This window comes from Bufo gargarizans, chromosome 6 (genome assembly GCF_014858855.1).
Source record: "Bufo gargarizans isolate SCDJY-AF-19 chromosome 6, ASM1485885v1, whole genome shotgun sequence".
In the NCBI taxonomy this organism is placed as follows: domain Eukaryota; kingdom Metazoa; phylum Chordata; class Amphibia; order Anura; family Bufonidae; genus Bufo; species Bufo gargarizans.
Window position 1 is genome coordinate 8,751,641 of NC_058085.1, and position 25,372 is coordinate 8,777,012.

Below are 25,372 nucleotides of genomic sequence, written 5' to 3' on the forward strand. Positions count from 1 at the left end.
TGATGTACCAGCCCTGAAAAGGGCTTTTTGGGGTGCTGTCTGGACGCTGTCCTTACAGCAGATGAGTCTGTGGACACAGAACACAGCAGCAGCACTGTCCCTCCTCTCACTGAGAATGCAGCTTCCGAATGAATCTAAAATGGATGCTGTCCAGGAGGTGGGAGGGTCTGGGAGGGAGGGTCTGCTGCTGATTGGCTGGAATGTGTCTGCTGACTGTGAGGTACAGGGTCAAAGTTTACTCAATGATGATGTATAGGGGGCGGACTAAACATCGCATATGTTCGCCCGCAGCAGCGAACAAGCTATGTTCGCCGGCGAATAGTTCGGGACATCACTATTAGCAAGTTGTGAGTTAATAGATATTGCTTTAATTTCCAAGTATAGTGCTTCTTACAGGAAGTGCAACCATCAACTCTAGGGCCTCTATCAGGAAGTGTAACTGTTGGCATAGTGCCTGTGGCAGAAAGTGCATTCATCAAGTATGGTGGCTCCACTAGGAGGTGCAAACATCAAGAATAGTGTTTATACCATGAGGTGCAACCATCAAGTATAGGACTTCTACCAGGGGGTGTAACTGTCAATATAGTGCATCTACCAGGAAATGCAACCACCAAGATACAGTGCATACCACAGCTAAAAAGTTCAACCAATACAAATTATGCCTTTACAAAAATTGTTGTGCATAACCATTAAGCCTGTGCTCACTAAGAGAGACTGTAGTAACCATGGTAGTTGACTCCCTTTCAAGTAATTGCCTGTTCCAGTTGAACTGTCAGTCATTGCCTCCTCATGTGGGACCCTAAGACAACGAAGTCCAGTGGCATACCTACCATAGAGGAGACCACGGGAATGCTAAGGATCCCGGGGCACCCGGTGCTGAACTATTAAAAATGTACAGTATTTTATGGCAGCTACCACTAGGGGGAGCTCAGTGCAGAGAGATTATTTTCAACTTCTATTTAGTTCGATCATAACTGTATAAATTCCTTTGCACTGAGCTCCTCCTTGTGGTGATGGTAGTTCTATTGCATTGTATTTCCTGATTTCAGGTTGTAAACTTGTCTCCATCTTGACCTTCACTCCTTCCTTGCTCGTTTGAAATTACGCCTAGACTTTCCTTGGTGGACCCCTTGATATTGACTAGTGTTGGGCAAGCATGCTTGGCTGAACACTAATTCTACTCGAGCATAGCGATGCTCAGCACATCACGGTGTTCCGCCGAATACCGTGTGTACTCGAGCGCAATGCTCGAGTCTCCTCCCCGCAAGTTTGTCAGCTGCTACGCAGCAAATAAACATGCAGGTGAGTGCTGCCATTCACTGTAATGCTGTAGACATGTTGGCTACTGGCATTACGTTGATTGGCTGTCCGGAACGCGTCATCGGGTGCTATATAGCACTCGATGACACGTGTTTGGCTCAGTCTTAGTCAGGGAGAGCTGGAAAGCAGAAGGCAGAGATAGTGTAGGGAGTGAAATAGGAATAGTTTAGCTTTTATACTTGTTATAGACCCAAAAGTCCTTTTAAGGACTATTGTTGTGTCTGGCAGCAATATATATTTTTAGCGCAACCTGCGCTAAATAGCTTGCAATTGTTTGGCCGCTGCAGACAGCGACATTATGTGCACTACATCTCCTGTCTAATGTGTGGGCAGCCTAAAAATATCTGTGACATCCAGTGTAATTTTTTTGCTGTTGGTGGCAGCGACATTACCTGCGCCACATCTCCAGTATAACGTTAGCACATCCGAAATATCAGTGACATTCAGTGTAATTTTCTATTAGTGGTGGTGACAGCAACATTACTTGCGCTACATCTCCTGTTTAACGTGTGCGCATCCTAAAAATATCTGTGGCATTCTGTGTACTTTATTTGCGCATACACTTACACCTGCGCTACTGTACGTGTGAAATACTTGCAAGCATATATACCATTTAATATGCGCAAGGTAAGCAGTAAGGGACAGGGAAGTGGCCGTGCTGCTGATGGTGCACGCAGAGGCCGTGGTCCTGGGGCGGTGAAACTGTGCCTGCTGCCAGAGCACAAGAAACACACTTATCCACGATACCTAGCTTCATGTCCCAGTTTGCAGGGAGGCGCAGGACACCACTCTGGAGGTCAGACCAGTGCAACCAGGTGGTCGGTTGGATTGTGGCAGATAATTCTTCCAGTCGGTTAAGCACCACCCTATCTTCCACAAAGTCCAGTCTCAGTAGCCAAGAGTCTGGTCAGCAGAATCCTCATCCTGATCCTTCTTCCTTCCACTATGGAGAGTATTGGCAAACAAATGATCCCACGCTCGGATATTCCGAGGAGCTGTTTTCATCGACATTCCTTGATTTGGTTCTCTCGCCAAGCCCGCTTCGAGAGGAACATGAGAAGATCTTGTGCACTGATTCCCAAACTCTTGGGCATCCACAGTCACAAGAAGATGATGGTGGGGAATGGCAATTAGTGTTTCACGAGGTTGATGATGTGTCACGGCTGAGGATGGGGGAAACCCTCAGCCGTGCAATGCCAAAAGATGTTAGTGGCTGCTTGGCCAGGACGACAGAATTAGGGAGCAGGTCACCTCCTATCGCATCCCTAATCTCACCCTGACTCCTAGCTATATGAGCCGACCTTGATGGTAGGAGGGCTCATACTCAGGAACCTCGGATCCCTACTGACCCTCCGCAGATCCCTGAGTTAGGAGCTGGGTAGACAACCTGTTCCTCCTAGACGTGGAGAAACAGGAGTCTAAACTGGCCAAGCTGCAAGGGGATATAAACATGAACAGCCTATGGATATGGCAGGAGGATGAAAAGCACTTTCACACCTACCTGCTACAGACACACTGACTGGATCCCGTGCTCAACAAGCTAGTGTCCACACCCAAACATAAATGGACACAGCACACACACAAACACACAGGAACCCAGATCCATAGGTGCATAAAACATAAAAAGGAAAACAACATCAACTAAACATCATGAATAACATTTATGACCACAAAGGTGGCCCTCACTGGCAGATGGTAAAAGACCAGGAGGATGACTCCAGCAACATGCCTGAAGTACCCCTCAGACATCAGGTCTCAACTGAGGCTAAATAGCCCATGTAGCCACACCCACACAGACACACCCAGTGCACACACACTAGGAAGGGAATTAACCCTTCTCACACCAGGGAAGGGAAGACAGCCACTTAAAGGGGACGTGCACCCATAAATTAACCTCGTGCACAAAAACAGAGACAAGGTACACCTACATAGACAGGTTGCCAGGTGCAACCGCATGCACTTACAGCAAGCTGCCTAGCACCAGCTCAGGCTGCTATGCTGCCACATAAATAATGTTGCCAGCGGCAACCACAGGTGAGGCAACATACTTCGGCTCTCACCTGTGATTGACAACCAGACCTAGACCGCAGGCAACTGCATGCGGTTACAGGAGTCACAACCATGACCATGGTCGTGACACTATGAGGATGAGACACAGTTGTCAATAACTGAGGTTGTTATTAGGTCAACAAGTCAGGAGGATGAACCAGAGTGAGGAAGTGGAAGAGGAGGTGCTGGACGATGAATTTACTGACCCAACCTGGGAAGGTGGCAAGCCGAGCAAGGACAGCAGTACAGAGGGGGAGGGATCGCAGCAGGCTGGAAGAGGCAGTGGGGTGGCAAAAGGGAGAAGGCCACACCAAACAGGCCCACAACTGTTCCCCGGAGCACCCCCTTGCAGCAATCTCCCTTGCCAAGGGCTAGGTGTTCCGCAGTCTGGCGCTTTTTTTAGGAAAGTGCGGACGATAAAGGAATTGTCATTTGCAACCTGTGCCGTACCAAAATGAGCAGGGGCGTGAACACTAGCAACCTCACCACCACTAGCATGATCCGCCACATGGCATCAAAGCACTCTAATAGGTGGGATGAACGCCTGGGTCCACAACCAGTGTCTGCGGTTCACACCACTGCCTCCTCTTCCCCTGTGTTACGTGCTGGCCAATCCCGGATGCATCCCGCCATGCACCTGGACCTTCGCATACACCATCAGCTAGCACATCCACTTCTGTGTCCCAGTGCAGCGTACAGATGTCCATACCCCAGGCCTTTGAATGAAAGCACAAATACCCAGCCACCCACCCACAGGCCATAGCACTAAATGCACACCTTTCCAAATTGCTGGCCCTGGAAATGTTGCCATTTAGGCTTGTGGACAGTGAGGCTTTCCGCAGCCTGATGGCGGTGGCCGTCCCTCGTTACTCTGTTCCCAGCCGCCAATATTTTTCACGGTGTGCAGCCCCAGCCTTACACTAGCATGTGTCCTGTAACATCACCTGTGCCCTTACAAACTCAGTTATTGGGGAGGTCCACTTTAACGACTGACACATGGACAAGTACTTTTGGCCAGGGATGCTACATTTCCCTGACGGCACACTGGGTGAACGCTGTGGAGGCCAGGAGCGAGTCGTACCCTGGGATGGCACAGATGCTTCCAACACCAAGGATTGCAGGCCCTACTTCCATCAGGGTTTCCGCTGCCACCTACGTTTGTGGCTGCAACCCCCCCTTCTCCTCCTCTGCCTTCTCCTCCACTTCCACCTCTGAATTATCAGTCAGCCATCAGTCAGTAGCTAGAAGCAGTGTAGCACTGCAGTGGGGAAGCGGCAACAGGCTGTGCTGAAACTGATCTGCATAGGAGACAAACAACACACCGCCGCAGAGCTGTGGCGGGGATAAGGCACCAGAGTGAGCTGTGTCTCTCTCCACTCGACCTACAACCAGCAGTGATGAACGGAAGGTGCAATATTCGACTTCGCAATATTTTGTGAATATTTGGGTGAATATTCGCGAATTCCAGTCATTTTTTCTTAATTGCAAAAATCGGCAATCGGAAAATTAGCGATATGAAAATTAGCGATCAACACTACTTCTAAAGTCAAAGATATTGCAGCCATCTCATTGGCTCACAAACAAGAAGCAGTGAGGGATCATGGGTTCAGATGAAAAAATTATTCTAGATATTCGCGAATTCTCGAAGTGCCAATATTCGTGATAAAAATTTGCGATTATAATATTCGTGATCAACACTTACAACCAGGCATGGTTGTGTCTGATAATGGCCTTAACTGGGTGGCGGCTTTGGATGTCATACCATGTCTAGCATATGTGTTCAACCTAGTGTTTCAGCGGTTTCTCAAAACCTACCCCAATTTGCCTGAGCTACTGGTGAAGGTGCGCCGCGTGTGTGCACATTTCCGCAAGTCATGGACAGCTTCCGCCGGTCTGGCGACTGTTGTGCGTCATGAGCACGTGCTGGAACTGGACGTTCCATATGTTGGCCAGGCTTTGTGGGCAGCAGAGAGCAGCAGTGGAATACCAGCTGCAACATGGTTGTCGCCTTTTCAGTCAGCTTCCGCTCTTCACAAGCGACGAGTGGGCATGGATGTCTGACCTCTGTGAGGTTTTATGCAAATTTGAGGAATCAACACAGATGGTGAGCGGCGATAACGCTATTGTCAGCTTAACCATCCCACTTCTGTGTCTACTCAAACGCTCGCTGCTTACAATTAAGGTGGAGCTTTGCATGTGGAAGAGGTGGAAATGAGGGAAGACATTGCACAGGGTGATAGCCAGACCACCCTCAGTTTGTCTTCTCAGCGCGAATTGGATGATGAGGAGAAGGAGGAGGAGCAGGAGATGGTTGCCTCCGTTACAGAGGGTAGTACCCATTGAAGTTTTATTCCATCTGTTCAGCGTGGATGGGTAGAAGAGGAGGAAGACAATGAGGAGATTGAGAGTCATTCTCATGATGAGGACAGCGAAGTCTTGCCTGTTGGTACTCTGGCAAACATGGCTGACTTTATGTTAGGCTGCCTCTCCCGTGACCCTCGCATTATACGCATTTTGGCCAACACCGATTACTGGTTGTTCACCCTTCTCGACTCCCACTACAAAGAGAACTTCTCATCTCATATTCCTGTGGTGGAGGGGATGAGCATAATGGTGCAATACCGAAGGTCCTTGTGGAAAAATTGCTCTGTAAATTTCCAGCTGACAACGCTGGCGGCAGAGTATGTAGTTTCTTGGCCAACCGAGGAGGGGAGACAAGGGGAACACACAGGGGAGACAAGGGGAACACGCAGTCCCAACAGAGGCAGGGTCATACTCTACAAGGCCTGGGACAGTTTCATGACACCCCACCAGCACCCTCACCCTGATGCGTCGCCTAGTGAAGGAGTACGTAGCAGACCGTTTCAGCATCCTCAGTGATCCCTCAGTGCCTTACAACTACTGGGTGTCCAAGCTGGACACGTGGCACGAACTGGCGCTCTAAGCCTTGGAGGTGCTGACCTGCCCTGCCGCCAGCGTTTTGTCAGAGCGGGTATTTAGTGCTGCTGGGGGCATAATACCCGATAAGCGCATCCAACTGTCAACTGAAAATGCTGACAGTTTGACTCTTATCAAAATGAACAAGGCCTGGATTGCCCCTGACTTCTATATTCCACCAGAGGAAACGGCTCAACATAAAGGCACTTTAAATGTGTCTTTTATGGTGTATTGAATACGCTGTATTCCCATGCACCCCTTCCACCACAAAAAAGGGTATATGGTTCAATCTCCCTTTTCCTGTCCTCCTCCTCCATCATATCAACATGCTTATTAGGCCGTCCCTCCAGCCAGGTTGGTCATTTGTCATGTACTCAGTATGCTAGCATTGCTGCTTGTGTGTTGATACCGTGGACTAGCGGTACCCTGTATAGTGTTATACTCCTTGGTCTTCTCAAACCACCCAGGTTTCATTCTCGGTCCTCTGGTGTATTTGTGTATATATATTGATAAGACTGACTAAGCACATTGATTTTTTCATCTTTTTTGTATACAGTCTCCGGTGTACCACACAGGCAGTAGCAACTTTATGCAACAATTATGCAATGATATACTTACTGGCATGGGGGGCTTCATCCACACTTCTTTGCATTTCCCTTCTGGGTTTTAATCATTCAATTAACTATTTATCTTGTTTGTATGCATATTTGTTTAATAAAGATTTGTATGAACATTACCGCCGGTGTGTTTTGCATTTGTAGGAGTTTCATGTTTTGTGGCCATGCGGTGCATATAGTGGCTGGTATAATGCTTATTAGGCTGCCTTCGCTCCTAATGTTTTAGAGGATCAGCTCAGCAGCGGGCCCTCAACCATAATGTTTTAGAGGGTCAGCTCGGCAGCAGGCCCTCGCCCACCAAATTTTTTATCCGTTCAGGGATGTCACAAGCAGTCTAAAACGGATCAGTTTTGCCCTTAATGCATGACTTAATAGGATGGAAGATCACTTCAGTCAGCTGCCAGACCAACCACAAAATACACTCTCCCCCCAAATAACACTCTGAGACCAACTTCTTGGTGAAAAAGGCTGTAGCAGCCCATTTATTAAACCAACATATTCTCCATCAACTTTTATAATGATCATAATAATAAACACATAAACAAAGTGCAATAACATTTCAACACATTGTGGAAGGATCCTTGAAGGCAACCCAAGCAAGCGGCGTTCTTCACTCCCCATCTCCACTTGACTTTTAACCTTACCCTTGGCCGCAGTTACCGACCCAAGGGCACCAAATCCTCCAAAATTATATCTCCATCTTCCCCTGTAGGCCTTTGAGCCCAAACAGGAGCCCCAGCCATTAGCTTACCGAACCTCATGAGGTGCACGTTCCATCGTGTCATGCACCTATTAAACATTGTATTGCCTTCCAGGACCCTCCATTAACCTGCCGCAAACAAACATAGGTGACACCTCACCTGTGGACGTCCTGCCACACCCTCAGGGCTGTCTCTAGACCCTCTTGTAGCCCCAAGGCCCGCAGATCCTTCCCAACTCATTGAAATGTACACCGTCTGCCCTCAAGAATTGAGGCGACGCAGCCTCCAATTCCCTATGGCGCACCGCAAATCCACCCTGGCGACGTACAAAACGCCCGACTTCCTTGTTTAGCTTCGCCCGCGCCCTGTTAATACGATCCAATGACCTTGCAAATCGCCATGACCTTCTAGCAACCACTTCGGACCAAACGACCAACAAATCTGGAAAATCGCAAAGCAACCGCAACAGGTCCAATTTGATGTCACATATCACATCCCTCGAACGACGTACACTTAAATCCAACATGTTACCCCCAACATGCAAAACCAAAATGTCGGGGGCCCTATCTAACATAGCAAAAGCATGAAATTCTGGTAACACCCGACACCACAAGAGACCTCGCAAACCAATCCACTGCACTTGCAACTCTTCCAGTTGGAAACCCAATTGCCTTCCATACCTCCGCACGTCCGCTCTCAACGCTCACCAGTGAACATAGGAATGACCCAGAATCCACACCAAACACGGTGATGACCCTGAAAACAAACACAAGACTTGACCTTGACATGCAACTATAACAAACAAAGCCCACCACTTAATAATAACATATGAGGATGAATATACCTGCGAAAGCACTCTGATTCCCACCGGCCAATCTGCTTATTAGCTTCATCACCTAGACCCCATCTAGCCGCCTTAGTTGCCGTTCCTATCCTGAAGGAATGAAACGCAAACTCCATGGTCGGATAACCTGCTGCAGCTAGACACCTCCTAAAGATCGCAACAAACTGAAAACAAGACATAGCCGATCCATCCTGGTGCACCAACAAAGAACCAGCCACACGCAGCCGAAGAGTCAAAAATTCTTCCACACACCGAATAGGGCACAGCACTGACCCACCCAAAGGGCGCAACAAAATGCATACCCCTCTACCTTCTTGATCAGTTTTTGACCTACGCAACACACATCGCAAACCTTCCTCATCAAAACGCATGTCTTCTCCCAACAATCCACCGCTTTGCGCCCGACTACTAGCCACGAGCACAGAGACCCTAAAGGCAACAAAGAAAGACAAAGAAAATGCGGCACGAAACAAACACACCTCATACCAAGAATTGCACACCACACCAACCCGATCCCACAACTTTTGCAATGCTGAAAAAGAAACTGGACGACGAGTGTCCTTCCTTACTGCACTGCGACGATAACCCTTCAGAGCCCGGCGCACCAAAAAACTTCTGGACACATTGGCCAAACCACGCAGACGCAACCAAAAGGCCACTGCCGCAACCCTTTTAGAAGCCACCGACAAAGACATACCCAAACTATAAGACATCCCCATGAAATAAACCAGTAACAAATGAAAATCCTCCTCTACCTCACAACCCCCTACCTGATCCACTAACCGTTCCCACTGAGACCACACAGAAGAATAAGCTGACCACGTACTCCTACTCACAGGCCGCCTAATCAGATCTGAGGAGACCCCAAGGTCACACTCCAGAGCCACTGAGGACAGGGCAGACCCCTCGCGTCCGTGCTCGGCACCAATCTGCAAAAACAGTCCCACTGAAAATGAGAAAGGGACTCAGCAATTGAGTTATCAACGCCAGCAACATGCACCGCCACAAAACAAGCATTCAAACTTAACCCTTTGATGACCAAGTGCCGAAGCAAGCACAACACCGGGGGTGAATTAGCTGACTGACTATTAACGGCTTGCACCACACCCAGATTATCGCAACAAAAATGCTTTACGTTTATTCCAGTAACAAATCCCCCCACAATTTAGTTGCCAAAACAATCGGGAACAACTCCAAAAGCGCTAGATTACCCAGCAAGCCGGCCACTCTCCACTCCTCTGGCCAGGGACCCGCACTCTATTGCCCTTGACAAAATGCGCCATAACCACAATAACCCTACACATCCGTAAACAGTTCCAAATCTGCACTAGAAATGGGCGCCTCCATCCACACTGAATGACCATTAAATTCACCCAAAAAACACTCCCAAACTTCTAAATCTGCCCGCACCTCGCAAATCTGCCCGCAGCCACAAAAAAATGGTAAGGCACCTTCACACCCGCTGTAGCCATGGTTAAGTGCCTACAAAACACCAGACCCATAGCCAGAATTCTGCAAGCAAAATTCAGTTTACCCAAAACAGACTGCACGTGATGCAACTGCACTTTCTTCGCCCTACGCAGGAAAGCTACCTCGCTGCTCAAATCCACCAACTTATCTTCAGGTAACCTGCATTCAATTGCCACACTATCAATTACACCTGGGCCCAAAATAGGCTACTGGGGGAGACCTTGCCAAGCACCATTACCATGTATATCCCTTATGGCTGTAAGTATCATGCCCTCTGGTAATGTCTTATCTACGCCTTCCCTACTGAACATCGGTAGCTAAGTATCGCTCTATCTATTTTACCATCTATATACTATTGATCACATCTACATCTTAGTTGGACTCTGTCCGTTTTTCTACCTACCTCCTGATGAGCCTGATTGTATACAGGCGAAACGCGTCGTGGTGTATGTAATAAGATGTGTATATTTTAAAACGTGCGTATTGTACTGATGAGTGGAATGGTGATCTCCGTATTATCTGGACCCCCTTCCACTCGTATACTGTTTGTATAACTTAATTGTTATTTTCATTTCTATTTCCAATTTTCGGAAGGGGCTGGTGGTGACCCTATTCATACTGAACCACCCTCCATTCCCGATTCATCGTTATTACGGTTATTGTTTATCTTATATCTTTCCCTGGCTAGGGTCAACCTAGGGATTTGTTTAGTCTTAGGTTCGGGGACAGGGAACCCCCACCATCAGGGGGTCACCCTGGGCTGAGCAGCTTTTGAGGGCCCTGTAGGGTAAGCATTGTGTCTGCCCTGCCCTTTTCCTCAGACCCTGTCTCATTATTATTTTGTTGACGTGATCCTCGAACTGCCTAAGCCTACTGACGTATTGTATCACTAGTAAATGTATTGTGTAGGGGTCACTACTCCCCGGTCATAAGAAATATTCATATATAAATTCTTTTGAAATTGTAGCACACTCTGTTGGTATATACATACCTATACCCACATGATCACTAATAAAGGTATTTTTAAAAGTCACTAATTCTAAAAGTAAATTATCAATTACTATACCTTAAAACTTAACCGACGTGGCAGGCCCCTCATTTTTCCCCTCCATCGTGCGCAGCAAAACTGAACAAACCCGCGACCCTGCCGGCCCGAGAAACAAAAAAATCATCCAGATAATGTAACACCGAATTCCAACCCACTTCTTGCTTCACAACCCATTCTAAAAATGAACTAAATGTTTCAAACAAGGAACACGATATAGCACAACCCATTGGTAAACAGCAATCAACATAAAATTTCCCCTCCCATTTAAAACCGAGTAAATGAAAGCTATCCGGATAAATGGGCAGTAAACAAAACACTGCCTCAATGTTTGTCTTCGCCAACAACCCCCCATACCCGAAACGGCGCACCCACTGCACAGCCTCGTCAAATGATGTATACGACACTGAACATAAATCGTTGTCGATACCATCGCTAAATGATAGATTATGGATAAGCTGAAATTCGTTCAGCTCCTTTTTTGGGACCAACCCCAACGGCGACACCCACAAACCCTGCAAAGGACACTCAGCAAAAGGGCCCGCTATCCTCACTGACGCCACCTCCTTTGCAATCTTGTCCGAAACTACATCCGGACGGTGCAACGTGGAAGACAAGTTGCGAGCAGCGACCCCCACACACTCAGAAACACTCGGGATCTTAAAACCGTCCCTAAAACCCGATAACAACTCCACCACCTCCCTATTTGGATAGATCCTTAGAAACGGCCCCATCTCGTCCACCCTCACCGGAGTCATCCCTCTTCTGTGCAGCCTCGTATCCCAAAAGGGCTAGTTACCCCCTTTTGGAGCTGCCAACAGCCGCATCCAAAGGCTGATGTCCTTATGGTCCCATCTAATACTAGGCTGGACCACTTTTCTCTGGCAAAACTGCTCATCATACCTGAGCCAAGCCACAAATATGTCTGATACGCCTCCCCAACCGCATCCATATAGCAAAAAAGCACCGAACAGTGTTCAGGCACCTTCTCTTACCACACTTGCCAAGATAGCGAATGCCTGCAGCCAATTCAGGAAAGTGCACAGTATAATCCTATACCACCGCTTCTCCTCCTCTTCTTTTTTGCTCTCATCTGGCCTCACCCTATCCAAATGGAATTTTTCTAACGGAAGCAACGAAAATATTTCCACATACTCGTCCTTCCAAATCTTCTCCCCGACCCCCAGCTTCAAGTGCGCCCCAACGGCCCCTCAAAGGAAAAATTAACGTCTCCTTTTGCTGCGTCCGCCAACCTAACATCCTCCCCAGCTTTACCTTTACTACCCCCGCTCACCACCGTTTCTCCTACCTTTGTACCAGCTGCCACGGCAGGCGCGCTCCCCATACCAACCGCACTAGATTGCTCCCCAACCCACACCTCCGGCACAGAAGCCCAAACTGCAGCTCGAGATGCGACCGCACCTGTTCCTAAACGCGATAAAAGTGTCAACATGCCCGACAACAATTCCTGCGCCAAACCTTCTGACCCAGTCCTGCTCAACTGATCGCCCGCAGTCCTCCAACCCACCCAACACAATAACCTGATTCGACGTTCTCTCACCTGGCTGTCCCTGGGGTATCCCCCCAGCAGCCGCAGACCACTCTGAAACTCTACCAGGCATCAAACCGGCCGGTGTTGTAGACGTCGATGGACCTGCGCCCGCAGCAACCTCAGGCCTGTCGTATGCTTCCCACGCTTCCAGGCTGAGTTGTCCCTCCTCTAAGGTCGGGTCTGGCAGAAGACCCTCACCAAAGTCTGTCCGTATGGCAGGGTCGCAGGTCCGGTGACTCTCTGCCACTGGGCCCACCGCAAGATGGCCGCCGTCCCGGAACATCCCTGGCCTTATCCTCTATGCCTCCAGCTTCTGGCTCACCGGCCCGACAGCCGAGAACCGCACTTCGCCTCCTTAATACAGCCTCATCCTCCTGCTGCACTGTGGGCCAAACCTGATCCCACAGCCAGCACACCTCCACTTGTCCTGCAATACCAGGAATGTCACAGGCGTCAATGTCCTGGCTGCTCTATCCTTGGCCTGGAAAGAAGGAGACTGCCGCCGGCCCACAGGTACAGGCCACGGCGTCACCCTGCTCCGACGCTGCCACCACTCTCGCTGGAAAGCCCTCAGTGAGGCCGCATCCCTTGATGTCTTCTCCGCCAGGCTTCTGCTCGCCACCAGTCCAGGTAAGGCCCAATTCCCGGCTCACTCCTCTCAGGGAACATCTTGCGAGGGGAACTCCGCTCCACTCTGCAACCCCCCTGCCGTGCATAAGACGAGAGGCGGGAGCTGATCCGTCCCTCTCATGCGGTACCGGATTCCTCCCTCTACGTCGGCTGGCAGTAACCCTATCAGCCCCAGCCAACAGCAGCGGAGGGTCGCTAAGGGGGCTCCTCAAGCATTGTAGCTGGCCAGCTAAGAATTGTCCTAGTTTGCTACTATGTCTTATGCAGTCAGGTCTAAAAATATTGGGACATCAACACAATTTTAACATTTTTGGCTCTATACACAACCACAATGGATTTAAAATGAACAAGATGTGCTTTAACTGCAGACTGTCAGCATTAATTTGAGGGTATTTACATCCAAATCAGGTAAACTGTGTAGGAATTACAACAGTTTGCATATGTGCCTCCCACTTTGTAATGTAAGGTAAGCTCAGTGACACAGCAGAAACAACAGAAAGCATAGTGTTAATCTGTTGTTGCTGGGCAGAAGTCTACACCAGTCACAGCCAGCTTCTCACACATCCTGTCTTGGAATTCCCCTAGCAGGAGCTGCTAGAATCATTATTCACCAGAGACAGGAGCTGAAGAGACATTCACTCCACTGAGAGCTATGTTTTAATGTAGCAAGAGGCCAATATAGTTCCACCAATTGCAACCATACAATTGCAAATTCAATTGCAAATACAATTGCAAGCATACATCCAGGTAAGGCCAGGTAGCAGAGGGAGCGATATTTGGTTAATGGGTCCAAGTGAAAATCCATATTCTTCAATCTCGGTATCCATATATTATGTCCCAAATGTAAAACAACAACTAGGAAGGTAAGGAAAAATAAGTGAGTGAAAGATGATCACCAGGTAACATTTCAACCTACATCTATAAGATAAAAATGACCTAACATCGTCAAACAACTGTTAAAATAAATTAAATTCACATGGGAGTTAACCCATTGGTCATCCAAGACCCATGGGATTGGAGCACAAGGGAGATCTTCAAAAAAAGAACTAAAACTATTGTCATTTAAATCAAACGGTGTCACCGACTTCAGGATGTAGTTCCACTAAGGATCCCCTCAGAATGCATCAGTTTGGCCCAGTTTGGCTCTATTCCGTCTCAATTCTGCATTGGAGGCGGACACCAAAACGCTGATTCCAGTGTTTTGCTGTCCGTCTGACGAAACTGAGCCTAACGGATCCGTCCTTACACACAATGTACAGTGTCTTGCAAGAGTATTCACCCCCTTGACTTTTTTCATATTTTGGTGCCTCACAACCTGGAATTACCGTGGATTGTTTCAGGATTTGCATCATGTAATTTACAGAACATACCGACAACTTTGAAGATGTTTCTATTTTTATTTATTTATTGTGAAGCAAACAACAATTAGGACAAAATAACAGAAAAAGTCAATGTGCAGAACTATTCACCCCCTAAAGTCAATACTTTGTAGAGCCAACTTTTAGCGTCAGTCACAGCTCCAAGTCGCTTTGGATAAGTCTCTATGAGCTTGCCACATCTTACCACTGGGATGTTTGCCCATTCCTCCTTGCAAAACTGCTCCAGCTCCTTCAGGTTGGATGTTTGCGCTTGTGAACAGCAATCTTTACGTCTGACCACAGATCTTCTATTGGATTGAGATCTGGGCTGTGACTCGGACATTCCAGCACATTTACATGTTTCCCCTTAAACCAGTCAAGCAGTGGCTTAACTACCGGGAAGCAGGGGAAGAGGCTGCTTCGGGACCCAGGCTGACAAGGGGCCCGTCACCCGGACCTGTCTATCCCTGCAGAGCTGACACACACTCTGAGCTACGAGACCCTGGTGTATTTAAATCTCATTTGTCTTTCAGAAAAGTTTCTCCTGGGATTCAAACTCATGACCTTTCACATCAGAGGCAAGGCATTTACCCACACAGCTATGACAGCTGTATTACCAGTTACAAAAAAAATAAAAATAAATAAGACTTCTACTGTAGGTAACTTTGATACCTAGTGTACATACATACACATTACAGCTGCCCCAGCACACTGTGTATGGATGTAGCAGAGCTGGGTGTGTTGGGGCAACTGTCATGTGTATGATTGTACGGGGGGGGGGGGCGCATAGGGCAGGAGGCACAGACTGAGGAGGGGCGCAGAGAGCAGGAGGCACAGACTGAGGAGGGGCGCAGAGAGCAGGAGGCACAGACTGAGGAGTAGCGCAGAGGGCAGGAGGCACAGACTGAGGAGGGGCGCAGAGGGCAGGAGGCACAGACTGAGGAGGGGCGCAGAGGGCAGGAGGCACAGAGGGCAGGAGTGGGGTAGGGGGGCTATTGGCGCCATGATACTGGCACATGGAGGGGGGAGGAGAGAGACACTTGATACTGGCTCATTAGGGGGCAGGGGGAGAGGATGGCACTGTGATATTGGCACATGGGGGGGGGCAAGAAATGGACATCAATCATGAGGGGAAGAAATGTGAAATGATGAGGGGGGGGGGGCAAGAAATGGATATGAATCATAAGGGGCAGAAATGTGAAATGATGGTGTAGATTCGCTTGTGTTGACAAAAATCCTTGCACCGACCCTGGATAGGTGTATAGTGTAAATCCAGCACAGTAGTGTGTGTAGTGTATGTAGCAGAGCTGTATGCGACAGAGGAATGTATAATGTGCACAGCACAGATGTGTATGTAAAATGTGTAACACAGTGATATATAATGTGCCACTCACAGCTGTGTGTGTAGCAGAGCTCTGTATGTAAAATGTGTAACACAGTGATATATAATGTGCCACCCAAAGCGTGTGTGTGTGCGCCCATGTAGCATAGTTGTGTATGCAAAATGTGCAAAAACCCTGATGCTCTCAAAAAGAGCAAGCAATATAAAACATTGTAGTTTGATACCTTTTACCCCTTAAAGACCGGGCCCTTTTTCATTTTTACATTAGCCATAATCTTTTTATTTTTCCATTCACATAGTCATATGAGGGCTTATTTTGTGTGGGACAAGATGCATTTTTTAAATGTCGCCAATTTACCATGTCTTGTATCAGAAAGCAGGAAAAAAATAAATTCTTTGTGGGTTAAACAAAATAAAATAAAAAACACACACAATTCCGCCAAGGTTTTGAGGTTTTGACATCATGGCGTTCACTAAAAACGACGTCTTTATTCTGCGGCTCAGTACGATACAAAACTTGTATAGTTTTTATTTGGTTTAATTACTTTAAAAAAAAATTGTGTAACGATCAGTAGTTTTCTTGGGGGGGGAGGGGGCCCCATACCAAAATTTGCTGTCTGGCCCAGTCACTTCTAGTTATGCCCCTGCAGTCAAGTGTTGCTTTAGCAGTATGTTTGGGGTCATTGTCCTGCTGGAAGGTGAACCTCCGTCCGAGCCTCAGATCACGCACAGAGTGGTGCAGGTTTTGCTCAAGAATATCCCTGTATTTAGCACCATCCATCTTTCCCTCCACTCTGACCAGTTTCCCAGTCCCATCCCCCCCAGTATGATGCTACCACCACCAGGTCTCACTGTGGGGATGGTGTTCTTTAGGTGATGTGATCTGTTGAGTTTGCGCCATACATAGCTTTTTCTTTAGCAGAAAAGTTCAATCTTAGTCTCATCAGACCAGAGTACCTTCCTCCATACATATGGGGAGTCTCCCACATGCCTTTTTTTTTCGCAAACTCACAATGTGCCTTATTGTTTCTAGCTGACAGTAATGGCTTTCTTCTGGCCACTCTGCCATGAAGCCCAACTCTACGGAGCGTACGGCTTATTGTCGTCCTATGGACAGATCCTCCAGTCTCTGCTGTGGAACTCTGCAGCTCCTCCAGGGTTACCTTAGGTCTCTGTGCTGCCTCTCTGAATAATGCCCTCCTTGTCCGGTCTGTGACTTTGGTGGGCGCATGTCTCTTGGCGGGTTTGCTGTTGTGCCATGTTCTTTCCATTATGATAGATTTGATGGTGCTCCTGGGGATCACTAAAGATTTGAATATTTTTTATAACCTAACCCTGACTTGTACTTCTTAACAACATTGTTCCTTACTTGTTTGGAGAGTTCCTTGGTCTTCATGGCAGTGTTTGGTTAGTGATGCCTCTTGCTTAGGTGTCACAGCCTCTGGGGCCTTTCAAAAAAGGTGTGCATATGTACTGACAGATCATGTGACACTTAGATTGCAAACAGGTGACATCATGTCAATATATATGTGACTTCTGAAGGTAATTGGTTGCACCAGAGCTTTTTATGGGCCTCCTAACAAAGGAGGTGAATACATACGCACATGGCAATTTTCTGTTTTCTATTTCTAAACAATAGTTTTATTTATATATTTTTCTCCTTTCACTTCACCAACTTAGACTATTGTGTTCTGATCCATCACATACAATTCAGACTAACAAAACATTGAACATAAGGCTGTAAAGTAACAAAGTATAAAAAAATGTGAATACTTTTGCAAGTCAATGGGGATGGATCCGTTTTCACTGACACAATATAGCACAATAGAAAACAAATCCGTCCCCCTTTGACTTTCCATGGTGTTCAAAGATAATACAAATGGATGTGTTCTGAATGGATGCATGCGGTTGTATTATCTGAACAGATGGGTTTGTACAGATCCAGGACGGATCCGCACCAAACGCGAGTGTTGAAGTAGCCTAATGTTTTAGATGGTCAGATCAGCAGCAGGCCCTCGCCCCTAATGTGTTAGAGGGTCACCAGCAGGCCCTCGCCCCTAATGTGTTAGAGGGTCACCAGCAGGCCCTCGCCCCTAATGTGTTAGAGGGTCACCAGCAGGCCCTCACCCCTAATGTGTTAGAGGGTCACCAGCAGGCCTTTGCTCCTAATGTGTTAGAGGGTCACCAGCAGGCCTTTGCTCCTAATGTGTTAGAGGGTCACCAGCAGGCCTTTGCTCCTAATGTGTTAGAGGGTCACCAGCAGGCCCTCGCCCCTAATGTGTTAGAGGGTCACCAGCAGGCCCTCACCCCTAATGTGTTAGAGGGTCACCAGCAGGCCTTTGCTCCTAATGTGTTAGAGGGTCACCAGCAGGCCTTTGCTCCTAATGTGTTAGAGGGTCACCAGCAGGCCTTTGCTCCTAATGTGTTAGAGGGTCACCAGCAGGCCCTCGCCCCTAATGTGTTAGAGGGTCACCAGCAGGCCCTTGCTCCTAATGTTTTTGAGGGTCACCAGCAGGCCAGAAATCATAATTTTCAAGTGTGTATGATGCCCTCCTGTATGTGTAATAAAGGGTGTATTGGAGTGCCGATTGCTTGTAATTTTTGGCAGCCCTTTCACTTAGTGCATAGGCTTTATGAGTGTAGGAGTCCCACTACCTGAACAATTGTACCACAATGTGAATGAGGCCCTCCTTTATGTGATATACAGGTTGTATCGGAGTGCCTCTTCCTTGTAATTTTTGGCAGCACTTGCACTTCAGATACAAGTAAATATACAGGAAAGAATGTTTCCTAACAAATTTTACTCTAAAATTGATTTGATCTTCGGTTTTGTGCGTATTATTGTCAGTCTGTAAAAGTGGCGTACTACTCGGACAACATCGTTCCCAGGAGCGACCTGGGAGTCCAAGATGCCTCCAGACATCCCCCCCATGCTGTTCCTGAGCCATTTCAGTGGTGTTTCCATCAATTTCTGACCTTTTCCTGTGAACCAGACGCCCTCCCCTCTTCAGAGCAGGGGTGCCTGGTTTAATGCTCGAGACCTCCCATTGACTTCCATTGTGCTCCGGTGCTCGGTAGAGCACCCGAGCATCCCGAGGTGTTCTACTCGAGCACCTGAGCACCCGAGCACTTTGGTGCTCGACCAACACTAATATTGACCTCATCTCTGTTTTATGGCATTATCCTTGACCTTCCTTGCTCCATGGCTATGAATGTCTTCCTAGTATTGACCCTTCAGTGAAAAAAGGGGGAGATGTAGGCGGAATATAGCCCATGTATTTCGACACCTTTGTATAATCAAGGTCTTTTATTTCAAGGAAATTGACAACGTATTTCGGAGTAGCAGAACTCCTCTTTCAAGTCTGTAGCAGCGAGTCTTAAAAAAGAAGGAGCCGAGGTTCCTAGTTCAGGCTGCACGGCTTTCTCCTTTGCTTTGATCTGCACATCTATATTTATCATCACATTCATACCTGATATATTATCTGCCACCAACTAATGACTACTCCAAAGGACTACCAACTTACAATGACATCAAAGGGCTACCAGCTGACTATTTTAAAGGGCTACCAACTAATGACTACTTCAAAGGGCGGCAACCTAGAGATCTAATAAAGCCCACACCTTCATAAGGGGGTTAAGGGTACACAAAAAGTGATCATCTTGGACTCCACACCATGGTTAGTCAGTGCTAGAGGTTTAATTTTTGGTAAGCATTGTAAAGTTTCTCCAATGTTTCTAAACTTTCCCTGGAAACTGGAAAATGATGATCAGAGCTGCAGCTGTTTGTTCCAGTCCATGGACAGGATCAGAATTTGCATTTTTGCACACTGATCAAAATCTTTCCGAAAACCATAACAGAGTTAAATATGAGGCATACATTGTGATAGAGACAGAAGCTCTTTGGGTTCGCTATCTACAAGGTGCATGCTGGGAACAAAGCAGCTGGATTTCGCATCCTTTGATCTGCTGCCAAATACTGAAAGATGGAACCGTAATTTAAATGCTAAACAATTTAACATGAATATCATTCTTGGAGATTTTAATATTGTAATTGGCAAACTCTGCCAGGTGTTTCACTGTTATAAATATCTTCCTGCGACACCTTTCATAAAATAACACTATATGCATAAAATAAGCCACAAAACATAACAATAGGTTGAGCCTGGGAGAGCCACACTCCAATTAATTTAATTAACTCATTTAGTTGACTTTGCAGGAGGTGCTGATGCTCATCGGGAGACCAGACAACTGTCAAGACTTGAAGGATGTCAAGTTTTTTAATGGACAGCCCGTCAAAGAAACATTCCAACGAACGAGTCGAGCACCTGGAGTGTAAATGTAGCTTGGGCTGTCTATATCTGAGAAAATAGGAAGCGTCTTACAGCTAATCATTTGTGTTCTTTGAAGACAATCTGTGGTTGTAGAAATGACCTACACACGAATGTGTGCCCAGAAATAACTTAACTTGGGGTCCCATAGCATAAACTGTTTTTAGGCTCCACTTGGTTGCGTTCCCTCAGTAGTTGGAGGTTGATTTCAAGACATTCTGCAGGATAGCATTACCATCTCCTTCTTGTTCTTTCTTCTTCAGGTGTCCACCATATTGCACCTGCTGTACTCTCCCCCTTATATTTATCATTCTTTTAGAAAATGAGGGGGCCCTCTAAGCTAATTGGCCCCATGTCATCCTGCTACCCTTAAACATTAGACCCTAGTAAGATTTTGGAGATTATATTTATGCTCAAGACAGTAGGTGTCACGGATACAGGGAAAGGACACAGAACTAGGTCCCAAGGCTAGGGAGAAGGAAAAGGTCACCTCCTAGGAAGCCTCTAATCCTGGCCCTGACTCCTGTAGTATGTATAGACCCCCCTGAAGGTGGGAAAATACATACGCCATAACCTAGACCCTAGGAGCCCTGAAATGCCCTAGGTAGTGGCAGGGAATGAGACTACTGGTTCCTTCCCAGATGAACGAACCAGCGTCTCCCTGAGGCCTAGTAACAAGAAGAATTGGGGAACAACCAAATACAAAGAGCAGTACAACTTATAAAAATCATTTCTAAAGAAAATGGAGGAACACAGGTAAGGTCCACACACCAACTCTTCCAAATCCAAGCAGAGAATATCAACCGCAAGGTATGAAGTGTGAGACCAAACTAAGTAGGGAAAGCAGTAATGACCACGGGCTGCACCTGGCAAGAGGTCTGGTCATTATCAAACTACAACACTGAGAATCAAGAGACTGTCAGTTAACCTCACGTGCAGTCAGTCTCTCCGATCTTTTAACCTCTGTCACAGAAGGTACCATGACAGTACCCCCCTTCTACGGATGACCTCCGGACACCCAGGACCGACTTATCTGGATTAGCCCTGTGAAAGGCTGTCACAAGGCGACTGGTATTAACGTCGGCCGCTGGAACCCACATTCTCTCCTCTGGACCCGTAACCCTTCCAGTGAATGAGATAATGGAAGGATTTACTGAGAATTCAGGAGTCCACTATCCTGGCAATCTGAAATTCAAGATTACTGTCCACCATGACAGGAGGGGGTGGCAGGGAGTATGGTTTAGCAGGTTCAATATGAAGAAGGAAGACAGTCACTCGCGATTGGTATTTCACTGCTGCGATTTATTCAGTCACTTCTTAATACATAGTGACGCGTTTCAGCACTAAATCGTGCTTTCTTCAGACCATATATTACACTCCTACCATTGTATCTTATATACATTGAAGAGACAACGGAACTGACGTCATGTGATGGAAAGCTCCTCCCACATGGAGGCCGATACAGGCTCTGTGATGTAGATGCCATAGACCATAGGAATCAATGTAAAGCGGGGAAAAGTTCATGTCCGCTAGAAATAAAACATGAATCAAATATAAATATTATGCTTATTATGCAAACATGAGCAAACATTAGATAAAGCCAGAAATATTGTAATCTCGGTTGAGACTTCTTGGTTCCACCGTTTGTAATCGGTGGATCCAATACGCCTCTCTCTTGAGAAGCAATTTATTTATATCGCCACCACGGCGGGGTAATGACACACTTTCAATAACTTGAAATCGCAGTTGAGATATTGCATGTCGTTTCTCATGGAAATTATACGGTAAAGGAAGCAGTAGATTCTCAGTGCGAATAGTGGGTTTATGTTTGCTAAGTCTGTCTTTTATTCGCATAGAGGTTTCACCTACATAGAGCAGGCCACAGGGACATTTGAGAATATATATAACATGTTTACTGTCGCATGTGAACATGCCCTTAATTGGGATCCGTTCCCCTGAATGGGGATGAGTTAAACAAGCGCCTCTGATGACACTGGAACAATTATTACAGTTCAGGCATGGAAATGTGCCCTGACGTGGAGTGGTCAGTGTAGTTTGCCTCAGGCTTGGTCTATTCTTGGCCTATGTCAGCTCGAATAATTTTGTCACGGATATTATCCGCTCTTTTAAAGCACATCATTGGTGGATATTGAAATGCCTCTATCTGAGGGTATGATCTTGAGACTACATGCCAATGCTCGTTAATGATACCCCTAATTTTTTGTGTCCATGGGTGATATTTCACCACTAGTGGAATGCGGGGCGGTTTATTCATTTTCTCTCCCTGTGGTTTATCAAGTTTTTTCCTTTGAGTTTCTAGTAGGTTTCTGGGATAACCTCTATTGAGAAATGTACTTTCTTTCATCCTTGTTTGACAGGTATCAGGGTCGGTTACGATCCTTTTTACCCGTTGGTACTGTGAGGAGGGAATGGCTTTCTTGGTTGCTGGGGGATGACTACTTGTAAAAGTAAGTTGACTGATGCGGTCAGTTTCTTTGGCAAATAAATCAGTGCATACCGTGCCATCATCATTACGTATCGGTTTAGCAGGTTCGTCATATCTCTTCACTAATGATTTGTGGAAAACATTATGAATCTTTAAAGCCTGCGGAAGGTCAAGACGAAAAGCTACCGGGTTAATAATAGCAGAGATCTTATATGGACCAATAAACCTTGGGCCCAACTTCCATGAAGGTACTTTCAACTTAATGTTTCTTGTGGATAGCCACACAGAATCACCCACTCTCAGGTCCGGACCACTCATACACTATGTCTCTTGTCAGCCATACGTGTATACTTGTTGCCCATCTTTTTCAGATTATTTAGAATTTTTCGCCAAATAGATGACAAAGAAGAGGAAAATTATTCCTCTACCAGTATACCAGAAGTCTCAGTACGAGAAAATGTGCCAAACTGCGGATGGAACCCATATGCCCAAAATAACGACGACTTATCAGTGAACTCCTGCCTATGGTTATTTATGATGAATTCAGGCAAAGACAAAAAAGAAGACCACTCCTCCTGATTCTCTGAGACAAAACATCTCAGATAAGTCTCCAGATTCTGGTTAGTGCGCTCAGTCTGTCCGTTCGACTGAGGGTGAAAGGCCGAAGAGAAGGACAATTGTACGCCTTCCAGAATTTGGAAACAAACTGGGTCCCAGGAGATGGCCCCTTCACTAATCTTAGACTACCATCGACCAAAATGGCCCCTATTGGTGACTGTACCCCTATTGACACGTTTGTGTCTGTGGTTTCGAACAAGCTCAGTCAGATTGATTTACATGTCATGAGCATAGACAACCTGAATGATCAAGAGAGAGAGGCTCTCCGGACGCTCCAACAGGACAAGGATCTGGTGATCAAATCTTCAGACAAGGGCGGGAATATAGTGATCCTGGGGCACGAGCAATACCGTAGTATGTGCATGAGAGTACTCAGGGATAAGTCTACATATGAACAACTTCCGTCTGATCGCACATTAGCCTATAGGATGGAGCTGTCCTGTATCCTGAATAGAGCTTTGGAACAGAAGCTTATTGACAACACTGAATTAGCCTTTCTCTTAACTATGTACCCAGTCACAGCGGCCTTTTATTGTCTTCCCAAAGTCCACAAGGGCTATGAGCCTTTGAAGGGTAGGCCTATTGTGTCTGGGACCAACTGCCTGACGGCCAACATCAGCACTTATGTGGATACAGTTTTACGCCCATTTGTCAGCAGTCTGCCCTCACATGTTAGGGACACGATGGAGGTATTAGGGCGTCTAAATGGGGTCCAATGTGATAAGAACACCTGGTTGGCCAGTCTGGATGTGGAGGCGCTCTACAGCTCAATTCCTCATGAGTTGGGCTGTATAGCAGTCCTCACCTTCCTCCAACAAAGAGGCGAGCAGTATAAGAACCACAACATCTTTGTTATGGAACTCCTCAGTTTCATTCTTAAGCATAATGTGTTTCTGTTTGACGGTCGGATTTTCCATCAGCTCAGGGGGGTCGCTATGGGCAGTCCTTGTGACCCGACCTTTGCGAACCTTTACCTGGGCTGGTGGGAGAGAGAAGTGGTGTTCTGTGAAGATATGGAGCATTTTACTTCTGTCACCCCCCTTTGGATCGATCAGATAGATCGATGATGTGCTGGTCCTGTGGAGGGGGGGGGGGGGGCGCCAGAGATATGTTCCAGGAGTTTGTTGCAGCCCTGAACATTAATACACTGGGGCTATTTTTTACGTCGGAGATTGATTTCACTGCCATCTCCTTCTTAGATCTCACCATTTCAATGGGTGCTGATGGGCCAGAGGGATCCCTAAAGGCCAATATTTGAGGGTGAGGAGGAATTGTTCTGATTTAGGAGATTTCAAGGTTCCTGCGAGGGATCTTCAGCAAAGGTTTCAATGCCGTGGATATCCTCAGCGGTATCTGAAACAGGCATACCAACATTCATTGAGTACAAATAGGGATCTTCTGTTATCCCCCAAAAAGAGAGATACGAGTGACAGTACTGTTAGGATCATTGGCACGTATGACAGTGCCCATGAGGCTGTACGTCAAGTACTCGTTGAACATTGGGATATACTCAAATCGGATCCCGACATTGGCAGTATGATTCCACCTAGACCCTCAGTTACCTACCGATGTAGCAACAACCTGGGAGATATGTTGACACACAGTCTATATGTAAGTCCTAAATCGCAGTCTTGGTTGCGGAATTCGCTCACAGGGACATTTCCCTGTGGATCATGTAAATTCTGTGTATTTATTGACAAGACCAAGAGTTTTGCCAGCAGCACTTTAGAGAGAACCTTTATTATCAGGTCATTTTACAACTGCAAATCAGTTGGGGTTATTTACCTTATGACATGTGTTTGCGGGATCAAATATGTTGGCAAAACTATTAGAGAGCTCAGGTGCCGTATTGGGGAACACATCTTGGACATTACGAATGTAAAAGATACCCCGATCGCACGCCATGTATCAGAATTTCATAATGGCAATACATCATCTGTCAAATTCCAGGTGATTGACTCTGTTAAGATGTCAATCAGAGGTGGCAACTATTCTGTTACAGAAAGAGGCAAGATGGATTTTTTCTTTGAAGACTATTAAACCATCCGGCCTCAATGATGCCATCTCATATGTCCCCTTTATATGAATGAACTTCATGTTTTTTATTGTTGAGGG